Genomic DNA, 17,086 nt, shown 5'->3' with positions numbered 1-17,086 from the left:
TACACCGTTCTAATTAGTTAATCCACCTTTACCTGTGCGTCTGCGTCACCGTCACCCGTCGCCTCGTACCCGCCATCCAGTGGAGCAGATGTTAACACGAAACGCGCACCAATTAGAAACCATGACCTGTTACGACAGTCTAAAGGAATTTCCTGCATTACGCTACGTTTCTCTTGCCGCGGTTAAATATTTATTTGCATTCGATTGTGGATGCAGCGGCGCGCGATCTCGAAGTGTCGAGTGTTAATTAACGAGCAATTGTACCTGTTTTTTTTTTAGTTTTCGATAGGTTTTAGGTAGATTGTAGATCGTTTGTAAATGAGTGACATGAATAATTCTTTCAATCACATTACGAAACTTCGTACGCTGCGGACTAATTAGTGTCGCAATTATTGTCGTAATTACTTTCGCGCGAGGAGATACACTCCCCGCGCGCGCCGTAGAACATATACGCGGGATAAATTATGACGCTCTCGCTAACAGATGTATCGTGCGCAGTTGTGCGAGCCCGGAAGTGTCAGGAATGGCTCGCTTTCGTGCAATTTTTAGTTTTCATCTACTCAAGATATATGGGCGCCGACCTCCTCTGTCTTGTGTACGATGGCGGTACAACGATATACCTCGTATTTGTTTCGTTCAACTTATCATTCTCAGGAGTTCCTTGTATGCCCCCCCCCCCTTTCTTCCTCATCGTGCTTTGCAAATTTTCTATTCGTCAAGAGAAATGATCGATGCCTTGATACACTCTTCTCGCGAACCCATACAACTGATAAGAAACTTAGACAAAGGAGGACATGATGGAACGGAATAAGAAATAGGATCGAAGTTTCCCCTCCCCCCCCCCCCTGCTGAGGAGTTAGAAAAATCGAATACGCCCGGTTATAACGAAGGATTTACGTGCGGGATTCGGTTTGACGATATATGCGGGGCACGTGACGCGTATATCGTTTCCTTGAATCGCGAAGGAATGAAAATAAAAGGGTACCGAGGGTCCCTTCGAGGTGGGAATTTAAACGGTCCTGTTTCTGGAAAAGTTAAATTAATTAAATTCCAAAGTGACTTATTATCGGCTGATAAAGCAGAAGGAAGGGCATGAAAGACGACAGAAAGAAACAGGAAATGCAATAGCTTTGTCTGTAGCAAGCAGGGAGCAATTTCCTCGCGTTACTACCGTTTCTCGTTTCCGCGGTGAAAATTTATAATGGTACATAAAACACTTGCAAAAAAAAAAGTGGGGGCGAGGTGGAGGAAGGGGAAATTTACTATTAACGTAAATCCGCGGAATAAAGCAAACCCCCCCCGTTTATATCCGAGGTTTTATCGTTCTATCAGCCGGTGCCAACTCATCCACTATTCATTCTGATATTCCTCGGCGAAAACGTGGCGCACCGCTTCGCTTAGATTCCGACGGGGGTTCCCACCGTTTGTCCCTCGTCTGTTCGCTGTCTGTTGCCCCGTCTGTGACAGGAATGAAGTGCATGAAAACTACGTTTACCGCCTTTCTCCCCCTCCCCCCCCCCGGTCGGCGTGTACAGTGAAACACGGACGAGAGACGATGACTGAACTACGTGAGAATTCCACCTGGCGGAGATGCAACATGTCTCACAAGCGATTCCGATTAAAACTTTATGAGTCGCGCCGTCGCGCGTCGGTCGTCCGAAATGTCTCGGCGACACGTCGACCGGCTGAAATTCCTGCCGCTTCAACCTTTGCTCGAGTTAAATATTTTTGCCCCCTTCCCTCCCTCTGTGCGAAAGACGTTTTTATCCCGTACTCGTTCTTCTCGCTTATTCGCCACTCATCTCTGTCCGTTTATATGTATCGCTCTCCGAGCCGCCTGGCTCTCCCCGGGAAACGCGATCACTCTCGCGAGTGGTATCCACCGCGACAAATCGCGACTCGACATCCGAGGTGAAATCAGAAATTCGTAACGTTTGACGAGCCGTCGTTTCTTACCGGCTTGTCGGAGGGCGCGATATATTTTTCCAACCCTCTCTACGACGATATTTTAGGGCCCGCCACGTGGAAAGTGGGCGCGGTATACGCGTACCCGTCATGAAGATATCCCGCCGGGGAAATAGCATCTCTCACCCATTACACGGGAACACAGATAGATTAGGTGTACCTTATTCGTCTTCCAACGACCGGAACTCCTCCTCGTTCTTCATCCTCTCTGGTCTCGCCGCGCGGCAGTAGCACGCGCGTTCTTATCTTATCCTCGCTTTTTCACAACCGCGACGGCCCGTGCAAGCGACGCATGCAGTTTCTCTTTGGGAGAGGGGGGGAAGGGAAGGGGGGGGGAAATGACGCCGCTCGCCCGCGGGACGCGAATTTTTCTTTATCCCGCACCGCACCCGATCCACCGCTGTCCCGCTTTCCCGACGGTCTTCGGGGCCGCGCAGCCTGCAAGTCGCAATTAATTTTCCGTCCGCGCGCGAGAACGCGCGTCCTCCCGACGGCGATAAATCAAGCAACGGAGTTTCAATTTGGCGCAACGAGCCGTAGCCACGCCGAGAATTCTCATTACGAAACGCATGTCGTTAATCAATGGAATCGGTCGCCCCTGCGTCCCAGGCGGAAAAACGCTCGGCCGCTATGTATACTGTTGCGTCCGGTATTCGGTTGATGTGATGGACGCACTTATTTCACGGCGCTTGACGATTTCCGAGATCGCGGCGAAACGATTACGCGTGCGAGATTCTTATCTATGAATTTACTTGAGCTCTCTGTCTCTCGAATTGCAGGTGAATTATTGTAACGTAGACCGTTTCGTTTATTTTTAACGAAAAGGTCGACGAAAAATAAAACTCAACTAGTCCTTTTAGAAAAACTTTTCTTGTTACACATACCGTGGAAAGTCGTCCATTAAATATTTCATTATTATTGTTTTTGTCCTGCCAATAGACGGCACGAGCAGTGAGATAATACAATCTCGCACTAATTTTCCGCACGCTATTTATTCCGCGCGCCATTTTGCGGCATGCATATGGTGACTTGTACGAACTCTCGCAAAGTTATCTTTTGTTACTCTTGCAAACCTATAGATTATAACCTTGGTTGCTAACTTGTCAACTCTTCGAGAAAGGGACACAACAACTTTCTACGCACTTGTAACAAAATTGTATATTGTGTTATAAGTGCAGAATATCAGCTATATTCTGCGAGTACGTTCATTTGCACGAATGCCGATCCGCACACGTTACACATGATATTTTTTGTTACCTATGCGTCGAAGTGTAGTCCTTGAGTGTGAATTGAACAGGTTAACTAAGGTTCGTAAAAGCGACAAAGTGTCCGTGATCCTATAAGAGTTATCGTATGCGCGTTATGCCACGCGAGGTGGCATAAGAGTGAAATAATGAAGCTAGATATTAATAAAATTAGCTGATCGTAGAATAAATTAGGTGGCAATGCTGGAAAGTTTGAGAAAAAATACTTTTGTTATGCCATCTATTGGGGGTACAAAAATAGTGAAATAATGGTTTACTTGCGTGTAATAACTGGCTTGTAGGTAAACGACAACTTTGCCGCCGGTAGAGAGGCCATTTTCGACGCACACATAACAAAAAATAACATGTGCAACCAATGTGATTCGGCTATTCTCACTCGTGCGGACGAACTTCTCGCACTTGTTACACAATGTACTATTTTTTAAATTTTAAATCGCGTTGCGATAACTGAGCAGAAAAAAGTGTCGCGCTTAGTGCAATATTGCTGCGAACGATGAATTTCTCGATGCGGCGCACACTGTTTAATCTCGATATCGACGATGGCACGGAGAGGTCGAAAAGTTTCGCACGTAGCGCAATGTCAGTCGAGTAACGAGGTCGTTTGCGCCCGCGCTCGATCGGATAGCTTGCTCGGCATCTTGCTTACAAGACACGTAGCATCGGCAGGGGTTATCGAAAATTTAATAACGTTCGAATTAATAATGCTGGTGTTGCTGCGCACGACGGCGGGTGCGAGAGACGGAACGCTACATTGCGCTTCGTCGGAAGAGCAATCGGGCTAATAACGCACCGGTTGGAGCGGACGGATAAATTAAATTAATCATGCATCATGTAGGAGTCGGGACGTTAGATCCGATCGTACATTAACCGAATAAGCCGCGCTAAATCTTCTCTTCCGGGCACAATCGACCGAAACGAAAAGATTATTGGCGAAATTTATATTGTATTGAGAATATCTATTTTGATATTAACTAAAGGTTATTGATTTTGTATTTTAATGATATTTGTGCACTTTTACTTGGTTAACGTCATTTAACATGTCAGTTTTTCCGACGAATTTAAATATGACGTGAAGTATAATGTTTAATGTTAAAAATACTTAAATATAAAGAAATAGATCAATATAACGACTCAAGACAGTATTCCTATCAAAATTATATTTTATTGATTACCATAAACAAAGATAAAAAATTTAGCAAACGAATGGATTTTCAAACACAATATAATAACTAAAAATAAGATATAAGAAACGTTTCAAGTGTTTTTTTTTTTTTAATACTTAGTCAATAAATTATAATTTCAGATAGAAATACTACATTGGGTCGTTATATTTACCTGTTTTGTTATATTTATTGCTTTGCATTACCGAGCTCATTATAATTTGCTTTTTTTGTTAAAAATACTTAAATATAACTGCGTTGTTATCTGATTATTTTGAAAATTTTGTTTTATTTTGTAACGGTTGTAAATTTCTGAAGTTTTTTAAGCATGCTCGAACTTTGTAATTGGACATGGCGTTACATGTTGATGAGCTTACTTATTTCCAAGCGTTGTAAATCATCAGGGAGTCATGCTGCGTGGACGATAGTTGCCGTTGCGAAAAAGATATTCCGCTGGTCATTAACGTCCGAACAGGAACTTCCTCATCCGGCAGTCGTTATCGTATTCGGAGGTTTGCTTCTGCTATTTTCGCAGATGCACCGTTATTCTCGCCGCGAGAAAATAACATTTAAAGCATTTAAATTTTACTATTGCATTAATTTCAACTTGAAATTGTTCAATCTCCATGCGCATGTATATCTCATGAGAAACCATCGATATAAATCCTATAGTCTCGTAGAACGACGGCAGGTAATAAAATTTGATAACGAAAATAGCATTTGTGCTAATTTCTATAGCTATAAAAGATAAATTACATTCTTCATAAAATTATATAGCGTATGACAAAGCACCGCTTTTCTCAATTATTATTTTACAAATTAAAAGTGCGGTATTTAATTTTTCTCTTTTATTGTTAGTTTAAAAAATATTTTTCTCTGATAAAATTAACAGCGTTTCTAGATTTTAAATTATTAAATTATGAAATCTGACAACTGTACATTTTCAACGAAATGTGTTTTATATTTAATGAAAAAGGTCAAAGCCAGCCCGCCATTTATTAGTGCATCTAATAACACTTGACAAAGAGAGGAAATGCAATTTCACACGATACGAATATAAATTGTGAAAATGAATGAGACTTGCTCATATATGGTTGCACGAGCTTTGGCGCTTGGTTTGGCGGTAGTAAAGTTGTCTATGAAAATTTCAATTGGACTGCATATGAATATCACGCCTAGCGTTGTCGGACTAATCGGGTAATCTACTCGCCTCGCTGAAAGAATCAACATGCCTTTTAGCTTAATTGTTTCTCCGAGCTCGCTCGCCTGCCGCACTAATACTATTAACCCCTTATAGTCTCAACCATTAGAAACTGGTTCCGGCAGGAGGATACGATAAGGATACCCGGCATCTCCAAGGTAGAGACAATGGCGCGTTGTTTTTTAAAAGAAAGTAAAGACGTCCGACTTCATTCGTTGCTCGATTAGTTCTTCCGGCACCGACTTCATCTTTTTCGCTCACGCGACGAAAGAAAATGCTCGAACGAAGGATAAACAACGTTTACTCCCTCTCCCCCTCCCATTAATATATAATTATAATGCATAATCAATATTGCTGAATAAAACAATTTATTTTTTCGAAAATATTCTCTATTCGCGGCACTTTTCTTACACGTTTTTTTTCTGAATTGTATATTTCAGAGTACACTTAAGCGGTTTATCATGCGACGGCGAATTAGCAAGCTGCTTTGCAATCTGCGGCTCGATAATTAATCGTCCGAGTAAATCCGTGCGACTCGATCATTTAATATAATGTCCGCTGTGCCAACCAAGTGCGGTCACGTTCTCATCAAGCAAGTTATCGACCGACGCTCCCTACTTGGAGAGCGTCTAGCGTCAAGTCACTTCTTGAGACGCTCCAATTGTTCCAAGTTCCATTACTGTTCAGGGTCGAACACCACGCATGGAAGAGCTTGTAACTTGATTCGTTTTGACCGTAAAGGATCTTTAGCCAGTCAGTCTTTTCGCCTTCGGGGCAAAAACGAAACGTGTCACAGCTTAGTACTGCACGAATCCTCGCGGGTCTCGCGCTTTGCTCGAATTACGTAGAATTCTTAAACACACTACGGCAGCGTAGCGGCGTAATTACAAAAACGCGATACTGCGGTAATTAACAAGAAATCGTGCCGCGATGTTAGAGTCAAATGAGATATGGTTTTTCGCGTCCGCAGTATGTCACTTGTGTGTGCGGTGTTTCAGTTTTTAAACATTATGCTATTTCTATTCACGACCAAAGTAGCTTTCGTGAAAGAAATTCGTTTAATCAGATTCGTCTAATCCAATTTTAAAATTGTATAGAATTATTTAATTTAATTAAGAAAAATAAAAGGATTTTATTATTCTCTATCTATTTAAGAATCTGTCGCATTGTTATTAATAAAAACATTGAAAATATACTATTGCACTAAACAGTAAAAAAATTTGTGTTAAATTTAACAGAAATTTAACAGCCTGTCCTAAAGGGTTCACAGAAATTTTTCTGTTAATCAAATATATTAAGCATATGTTAAATAGCAACATAAATATTATGTTATATTTTAACATAAAAATAAATGTAAATTTTACAATTTGACATAACTTTTATGTAATAATTTAATGAGAAAATTATGTCAAAGTAACACATGTAACATGTTACTTTAAACATTATTATTAATGACATATATTACGAGATCACGTCGAGAAATAACAGTCGTTCTTATACTATAAAATGAACTCAACATTTTTTAATCAATTTTAACAGGTGAATTCTGTCATTGATAATAAAGAACATATTTATTGTTTAAAATTGAAAATACATGGTGTTTTACTTTTACACTTTTTTAGTAATTCTACTAACTTAATACTTCACTTGAATTAACACAACAGTAATATATTAAAGTAACAAGAAAATGTGTTTAATTATAACATAAAATTTTAACAAGGATCGATTTTAACGTAAATACAAAATGTTTATTAGTGTGTAAGCAAAAAAGTTGTTAATTTAAATTTTTCAACTTGATTAAATTTCCTCAGTTCAAGTATTTGTGTATTTTAATTAACTATATAGATAATTGAAATATACGTTAGGGAGAATATTGCCAATAAAAGCCAACACTACATGTACAAAAATCTTATTTTAGATGATGTTAAACGCGTTGCAACATGAACGTAATCGAAAATATATGTACTGCGTTTGCGTTGCAATGTGTTTAATATCATCTAAAATGAAGTTCTTGCACACGAATATCTAGTGCTGGCTTTTATTGGCAATATTCTCTTAACGTATTGTTTATATTATTACAGCCATATTAGTTGTTTGCAATTTATAAATAATTAAATTAAAATTCAAGTATTTTATGTATTTAAATTATAAATGCATAAATACTTGAATTAAAAAATTTAATTTGGTTGAAAAATTTAATCAAAATTTAATGACTTTTTATACCATTTTTACTTTTTTCTTTGTATGTTGAATAAAAATAGAACAGTTAATTTAATCATAGACTCTATAAAATGTATACTTATTTAAAATGGAAGAATAAAAATACAATATAAATCTTCTTTTAAACGATACTTTCTGTCTTGTAGTCAATTTAATTTAGCGAAACAGCATTTATTATTTTATTGAGCGAATCAATATAGAATTATTGATGCATTTCAATACTTCTTGATTTCATTGGATATATCCAATGTTATAATAATGTTAACCAAAATACCAAACACCGCATATTTAACATATATTCTTAAATAATATTAATATATTAAATTGCGACATTATGTACATGTCAGTGATCGCTTTTTGAAATTATATACGGCAACAATTGGGTGAAATACAAATGTTGATTAATGTGGTAGAAAATTAATCACTTCCGTTCGGGTAATCGATCTTATAGAGCGCGATAGAGGAAACACAGCGTTATTAATCTGCGGGAATAAGGTGGAGTTTCTAATCTGTCCCTACCGCGGCACGTTTACGGCGTAGATTTAATCTGCATTGGATTTAATTAAAATCAAGTGCTTCCACAGTGGCATACTCTCGTTGACAATTGCATGCAGATTGGATTAAGCTCAGAATTAGAACGGAGGGCGAATTCACGCTCCGCGCGAACCTGGGTGCTCGTTTGTCCATATTAATATTCGAATACGTGAAACTAGGGCGAATCACGTTGTAAACTTTCACGATAGAGATTGTCAATTGGTGGCAGGATAATCCGGAATGAGCCTGGATTGTTACCATACCGCGTGTGTGAAATATCTCTAATTTATTTAATCATTATACAGTCTCTCTTTGTTTGTTATTAGACCAAATCGTTCAAAGCTGTTTCAATGCTGGTTAAAAAAGGAATCTTCTAGTTATATAACAATATTTTAAGCAAGCTGTCCCTTGAAACTCGCGATGACATTTTTACGCTACAAACTCACCACTTACGCGACGATATTCGGCGATCGAAGTTTCCCGCACTCCAAACTTTCAAACGATTTACCCGTATCTAATCGAAACTTTCATTTCTGTCGCAGATTTAGACGGCTGCTGGTTTGAAAATCTTGGAGATCTTTCGCTTTCCCGCACATATTTCCTGTGTACGTGGGAAGTTGAAGTTTTTGCCGATAATCGACTTAGCATCTGCCGCTTAACAAGACAAGTATAATTATCGGGGATACGAGGAGGACCGTTTCGTGAGCAGATATCCGCTTCGTAAAGAGCATCTCTGATAGCCGATAGAAGCCGGGTCGAATCCTAAGGTACGTACTTTAAGTCTATCGTTCTCTCTCTCTCCCTCTCCTTCTCTCCTGATTGCATCCATGGATGCCAGATATGGTTGCCTTGTAGCGTATCATATCGATAAAATCTTCGCTAGGACTTGCTAAGACTTTCCTATGTTATCTACATTAATAAAACTCAACTAGATTGACGTCACTGTAGATAGCAAAGTTGTGTAAGGCTAAAGATAAAAGATGTTAACAAGACAAGAAATTTTGTTATAGATAGAGAGATATTAAAATATTTGATTTATATTAGTGATTAGATAGTGATGATATCTTTCTTTTTCGAAAAATTTCTTAAACATATTTTTGAGAAATAATAGTTACATTTTACTGCAATTATATTGCTTAATAACAAACATGACTAATATATTTGGTTTGTTTCTGAAAATATGATCGTTTTCCATGTTTGTTTAATGGATACTTTTTTTTTTTAAAGAACTGTGATTAGACATTATCGTAACAAGATTTGTTCTCATAATACATAAAGAATTGTTAGCATGACAAAAAGTATTACCATTTTTTGGCCAAGTTACATCTCTGAGCAATATGACGAGCAGAATTATACAAATAGACAAAAAGAATTTGTCTACTCTGTGAATGAATATATGAAAACTGCATGTCGTCGACAGAATCGTTATGCTAATTTGCGGAGAAAACTATGCTTTTATACATCGAGGCACATTATCTATACGTCATGAATACGTCTATATACGTGCATTTATTCATACATATACATGTCCGTTGTAATTAAAGCTGTCCATTAGATCGACGTGACAGACCGTTTCTTCGTTTGCTCGATCCATTTCTATTGCGTGTCACTTCGATTCCATTCTGATAGAGAAGTATCGTGCCTGACTTTAATTTGTGAAAAATTATTGTGAAAATAATTCTATGTATAACAAAATGGCATAAATTTATAATGTTATTATTTTGTAACATGCATTTTAATAATTATTATGTTGTAAAGATGTGTACATGTGTAAAATATATTACCAAAAAAAGCGTTTATTCAATTTATTGTTTTCTGTCTAGTAAGTAATGGTAATCTTAACGAAAAATATTTGTTAATATTAATAAACTTGATAATCACAAAATGTACTTATTAAAAAATTAAAAAAACTCTCATTATTATATGCAAAAGAAAGAATAAATTTTATAATATTTTTTTGAAGAATATTGTAAAATTGTGTCGAAGATGAATTAGAATAATAATAAAATTGAATTTTTGTTTTAATTTCATTTTCTTATATATTTTAATATATTTTAAATATACTATATTTTGAATGAATGTTTATGATGAACTTATAATATAATAAATTGTGAACATATAAACTTACGGAATATTTGAAATAAATAATGTTTACTTAATTTATAAACATACACAGTAGTATATATTTTTTGTGTCGATACAAAAGTTTATTTCAAGTTAATATTACTTATTTTAAGTAAATAATGGATGTATTTTAAGATTATTGTCGAGAAAATCAGATATAATTAGTACTTAAAAAAAGAACAAAAATTGAGTAATTGTTTTTAGCACGAAAATTTTATAACGAAATATTTTATTCATAAATATTTGAATTATTATTCATATAACACAACATCAAAGAACAGTTACATTTTAATTATAATTTTTCATGCTGGATAGAATTCCCCATTTCTCTTATTACTAATGCGAAAATTAGCATTAAAAAATTACTATATTTTGCTCATATATCTCATATTAAAAAATTTGAAATTATATAACGAGCACATTATTTTTTATTTAATATTTGAAACACTGTGCAAAGGTTTGGACGAATTTTATCTTTGTTAATTTATTATTAGAAAAGCAATTACCTTTTTTATAATTAATTATATTAAACTTTATAACGCGTTAATGATTGTCCAATTTGTGTAGATCTCAAACCTTTGTCAATCATGATTGCTTGTACGCGCGCGTAACATTTTTATTGATAATTATGCACGAACATACTGTGTTTATCACATGGTTATTTATATACTTTGACGTGGTATGCAAAAGGAACAATCGATTGCTTTTGTAACTCAGCCACGTCAACCAGCTTTGAAAATGCTGGACTTTATTTCCGCTCCCCGCGATTTGAGTTATACTTGGCGAGACTAACGACCCTTTAATTATTCACCTCTAATTGCAAATGCTCCTTGTTACTGGAACGCATGCATTATACGTGGAATGCGTGTTACATCCGTTTTTTATGGCTGTCTACAGTTCCTTTTCGTTTCATCCTAGTGAAATTCAAATTTCAAAAACGTACACATTTATTAAATATTAAAAAATATGGATTTAACAAAGAAATTATATATATATATATATATACTATTTTGATGTAGTTTTCTTAAGTTAAATTTTAATAATTTTTAAAATGATATATATACATATATGTATTATACATCATGCCGTCAAATTATTCATTTGTTGTAGTTGATTTGATGAACTGTAAAAATATTGAGATTTCTTATGTACTTTAATTTCTGAGATCGTGTTTATGGCAATGGCTCCACGAGAATGTATAATAATTTTATGCCTTGATCTGTGATGTCGTATCAACGTACGATGTCAGTAGTTTATGATGCGTTTGATTATATTTCTGTTCAATTTTATGATCCAAGTCTAGCTGGACTATCGCATCTTCCGATTTATAGTAATTAGATTTACTTAATGTTTTGCGATATGATCGAATTAACCGTTAATTAATTTTCAATTCGCCTTGATGCGTGACGTATGATTAAAGTATAATTATTTGAGTAATGAATTATTAACCAATAAATTAATGATAATTTACTTTATTCTGTATTAAATATGTGTATTTTTTCACTCGTAACAATATAATTAATTTAATAGTTGTAATTAAATATATATTTATACTTAATATATTTTTTACTAATACTTTTAATCAGCTTAATTTAATAAGAATGAATTGAAACTATTGTAATAGAAATATAATTCTAATTTCATTGATATTCACAAGCAATCATGATATAATTATTATATAATTATGCTGTTTGAATTCACATTTTAAGGCTTATTATAATTATATACTTATATTTAAATACTGGATATGTAAATAATGTATGAATAATACAGCGTGAATTATATAATATAACAATACAATTATATTCTATTCGTATAATTAATAAACAATTATCTATTTTAATACATCACACACATGCTATTAATACTCCGAATATTATTTTTTAATATATTTTTATTCTTTATTTATATGTGAAATACTTGTTTTGGAACGTTATCGCGTTTGTCGCAAGTCAGTCTAGTGGAAAAAAATCTAAATTGTCCTAATTTCAAATTTAAATTATTGCCTCTCGTTTTATGTGGAAGGATCCAAATTGAAAGTACTTTTTGGGCGTGAAGTCGTGACAGGGACAACCGGGTACTGTGTGCGTGCGCGCTTCTTTTCACTGGAATGACGACGTGTGACCCGAGAGTGACGGAATTGTTCGCACTTTTTCTCCATTCCATTATTCGCGGATCGTGGAAATCTCATGCATCACAAAAGAACGACCGACCAATGAATTTACCTTGCGTACCAACCCGCCTACGATTACTAATTCATTATCCTTCGCTGTGCTCTCTTCTCTCTCTCACACGCGAAATTGCAAAAGTCTTAAATACATGCGTTTGAAATACGATCGAATGCTAAAATTAAATGCGAGAGAATTTCATTTACTGAAGTACTGCAGTAGAGAAATATTCTAAATGGCACATGAGTTTTGTGAAATAAAACGCGGAGCGAAGAAGACGTATGAAAATTATTAGCGTTGTTATAACTATTATGAAAATACGTTGTTTTATATGTCGATTATTGATTTTAATTATTGGATATTTACGAAATTTAATTTAAATATAAAGATGGAAGAATTAATATCGGCCTTTCAGAGGTCTGCGGCAGATTTTGGTGCTTAATAATAATAATAATTTTTGTGTGAAATTTTAAACTCCCTAACTCACATAAGTGAGTTGGAAGCTATGATTGGAAGCACATTCTCTAATTGCGGAATATTTAATTAAATGTAAATTTAATTTATTATGTTTACTTATTTCGTATTTTTATCGCTAATGTTTAGTCTTCGTATCGTTACTCAAGACATACGATCTAATTTATTCCCGCAGCATTTACTTTGCTTTCCACATCTGCCATATTTTATTACCGAGCTTGTCAGACACTTTTATTTATTCGCTCATCGATTTCACGTCCGTCGTATGACGTCTCGCTTGAGGAGACACGGAATAAACGGAAGTGATTCCGACGGAATAGATGACGAAGACTTCGGACTTGTTGGATTTTTTGGGACTGTTTGCCACCGTAAATTTGCGAATACGTGACAGACACGAACAACGCATCGATTCGCATTTCTCTCGGTTTATCAAGAAGTGCCTTCATTCTGACTGACCGTTTCGCTGACTGCGATTTCACGTGCATGTAGAATGGCGACTTTAATCGCTTCTTGCACGACACATGGTACACCGGTACGTTTACTTTCACGCATTGCTCACCGGCATTTCCCTCTTCGCAAATCTAAGTAACATAACAAATCTAATGTAGCAGTCACGAAGCATGCGATATATAAAATATGTATGTTTGAATATTTGACGAGAGGTTATGCAAAGCTTTTGAGGAGCATCCATTTAGCTACGTTCCAAATTCTCTAAGCGTAACGAACGCCAAGTCAGACAACGCTCGGGCGAATTAAAATCACGCGAGTAGAATAAGAATGTAAATTTGCTTAAAAGCGAGCGCAATTAGCCGCCTTTCAGCATGGCAGTCATGCCTCCCAATTAATAAGCCGCAATGTTGCTCGCAAACGCGTCGCCTTCGACCATTCGTCGGTTCTATATTAGTTGTAACGTAGAGACAGAGCCATTTGCGCGACTAACGACGTAGTTATGTGTTCGTTGTGCTTCAATCCGTTATTGCATCGTCGTTTGATTAATACAAAGGACGCAATCGATGAAAGCGACTGCCGCGGGGTCGTGCCGTAGCAGCGCAATTAAATGTATTCCAAGTGCTGCCGTGTGAAGAGTACAGTAAATCTCCACAAAAGATATGGTTGGCAAAAAAAAAGAAATGTAGTCGCGCGTTTCAATCCGTTATTATTGCGCTGTTTGATTAATACAAGAGGTACACTTGATGAAAGCGACCGCGTCGCTAAATTGCGTGTGACAGCAGCGCGTGTGAGGAAGACGTAAGGTGAAAAGATTACGGTAAACTGCGTTTCTTAATATCGATTATTGAATTTCGCGAGACATTGCGCTCGCAACGATGTACGATAACGTACGACTTTATTTGTTTGATCGTTTACCGTAAGGAAATTTTGCACGCGGAATAAAACGCTAAATGCGCATGTACCTATCTGCGGGCATAGCCAAATGCATCTGCAAAAGCTTTCACGCACTATATACGCCACATGTTGTTCCCGAAATTCGCCGTTGCGCCGCGTACAGCTGCCGTGCAATTAAAAGGAATCTATTCCCCGAAAATGGCGGGCGTATCGAAAGATAACGAACGGCTACGAACTAACGGTTACGCGCTAACAATAACGCTGTAACGACGGACGTTGCGCAATACGCGCGATAACGATAGCGCATGCTGTACGGCGCGATTATTTGCAGCTTAGGTTTATGCCGCCAATTAGTTTTTATTGTTGCGCGAGTCTATATCGCGAATTTTGCGATTACATATAAATAAATCCGCTCCCCAACCGCGAAATAATACCGGCGTATGTTTGAAAATTGTTAATTTAAACTTTAATGAAAGTAACTTTACAGTAGGTTTCACTGATACACTTTACTTTCTTTTGTCCCGCGTACATGTGTTTTTAAAGCACTGTTAATTGCATGATATCGTCAAACTCAAAAATCGTGGCCGCGTACAGCAACACTCACCTCGCGTATAATGTCGGACTGTGTAACGATGTCGCGCCGAGCTTTGGAAAAAAGTAGCTCGCAAGCGCATACGATCTGTTTTGTCCGTTTGTATTAGTACTTTCCGCCGGTAAATTGAATTACACGTCGCGAATAATGCCGCGGAATTTAAACGAATTTCAATAACCCCGCAAAGCGAAAATAGCTTGGATTATACGCCGGACGATGTCAACCTTTGTACTTTACATCATCATACCGCCGCAAAATTACGAGCGTATCGTGATTAACGGAGCGCATTTGTTGGACCGAGATCCCACACACATGTTAACCCTTTAAAATTAATCCGTGCGACAGATTTCACATCGATTCCGCCGTATTTATATAGCCCGTGTCGCTATCATCGAAACGTTACTGGTCGAGCCAAAGCAGATATCGTCATACACGTAACGATAATTAATATCGAGTTATATGAAGTTCATATTGAAACGGTTGGCTCTGATACTGGAACTCGCGTTGTATTTTACAATGCGTTTATGAAACATGTGAAAACATTAAACCGGACGGCAGGTCCGTTCTGATTCGTTCAGGATGTCATAAACTAACGTGACGTTACTTTTTTATTGTTTCACACTACTTCGCGTATGTTTACTTGATCTACTCAGTGGCTCCGTTAAAATTCATCGACTTGTTACGCTGAGAGTTCTTTCGAAGTAGATCTAACAGATTTCCCTTTTATCCTCTTCTGTCAATATCTGTTATATGTCGACATTAATGTGATGCCCATTGATTACACTATTTAAATGTGAAAGAGAGATGCAATAATGACAGGAATTATCAAGTTTTTGTTTGTAAAATGATCATTTAAGATATTTGAAATTATCGCCTTATTTTTATTTTATACGCAGGACTTCAAACAGTTCTATTCTATTTCGCTTTCTTGAAGATCCATCACGTAGATTATGGCATTATACCGGTAGTTTGTGAGCAGATCCGATATGCGAATATTTCTCTCCGTTGTCGTGAACGAAGAATGCGATAGCACACACAGGGCTGAACGAGGGAAACCAAATCTCCTGGGGTCCATAGAAAAGCGAAGAGCGTCGGTTGTCACGCTTCAACGAGGTCAGGGTCGCCTTTTCATCGCCGATAAAGTTGCATGAACGCCATCTCCTTTCCCCCTTCGATTCCGTATCTCGAGCGATCCGTTTAAAATTTTAAGACGCGACGGCAGGAAGGGACTGAAATGAAACTTCCGTTTTAGTGCTGCCAAGCCGACCGGCAAAATCGAAACTCCGGGAAGACGATTTGTGCGATTGGATGCAATCGCGAATTTTATAGGTATATCTAGATAAAAACGAGAGTTAACAAGAAATTTTTTGTTCGACGGAATATCAGCTTGTAATGAAAAGGAGTGACGAAGGAAAAACTCGTATTAATTTAGGGTTTCGAAAGCGGGAATTTTGTGACCGATAAATTGTCAGTCAGCGATGTGAACGTATATACACATACATATTCAGTTTTTGTAAGATAAGTTTTGAATGTAATAATAAGAAATAATTTTATATGAATTACATCGTTGGAGCCGTATATCGATAAATATTGCTCTAAATATTGTACGGCTTCTATAACTTTGACATCCTTTATTGACAATAATTAACAATTCTAATTGAAACGGCAATAACAAGTTTGTAAATTTGTTTGTAAACTTTATTTGAAATTCAAGTTAATATATCTTGAAAATTGTATAAATGTTGCGTCGTCGCGTCGCCTTGTGTCGCGGAGTCGAAATTTTCTCTGGTTTACTCGCTTTTGTACTATGTACCGTCAGAACTACGGGGTGGTTTGCAAAAGAGAGAGAGAGAGAGAGAAAGGTAGAGGGAGAGAGAGAGCGAAAGTTGCGAGGTGGTTTTCAGCTCGTTGGGTGTCTTTGTGCTCCGAGGTCAAGAGAACAGTGCAGGCAAGATTATCTTCCTCTTCCATTCCTCACCTCCACTTCGTCGCTGTGTACAGCAACTCGACTGAAGGAAGACGACTCTGCCGTTCTTCAG

At 36.9% G+C, this 17,086-nt stretch overlaps 1 protein-coding gene across 2 annotated transcripts in view; it reads left to right on the top strand.

The window, feature by feature from the left end:
- LOC105839349 (putative polypeptide N-acetylgalactosaminyltransferase 9) overlaps positions 1 to 17,086 on the top strand; it is a 217,757-nt gene that overhangs the window by 41,760 nt on the left and 158,911 nt on the right. For both annotated transcript variants that reach the window (XM_036293852.1, XM_036293850.1), the window contains exon 2: positions 8,888 to 9,112. The gene's annotated coding sequence lies outside the window, so the exon portion shown is untranslated. The remainder of the gene's footprint in view (positions 1 to 8,887; positions 9,113 to 17,086) is intronic.

Source organism: Monomorium pharaonis, chromosome 11, assembly GCF_013373865.1.
Source record: "Monomorium pharaonis isolate MP-MQ-018 chromosome 11, ASM1337386v2, whole genome shotgun sequence".
NCBI lineage: Eukaryota > Metazoa > Arthropoda > Insecta > Hymenoptera > Formicidae > Monomorium > Monomorium pharaonis.
Note: the sequence above shows the minus strand (reverse complement) of the source record. Positions and strands in the feature narration are given on the sequence as shown.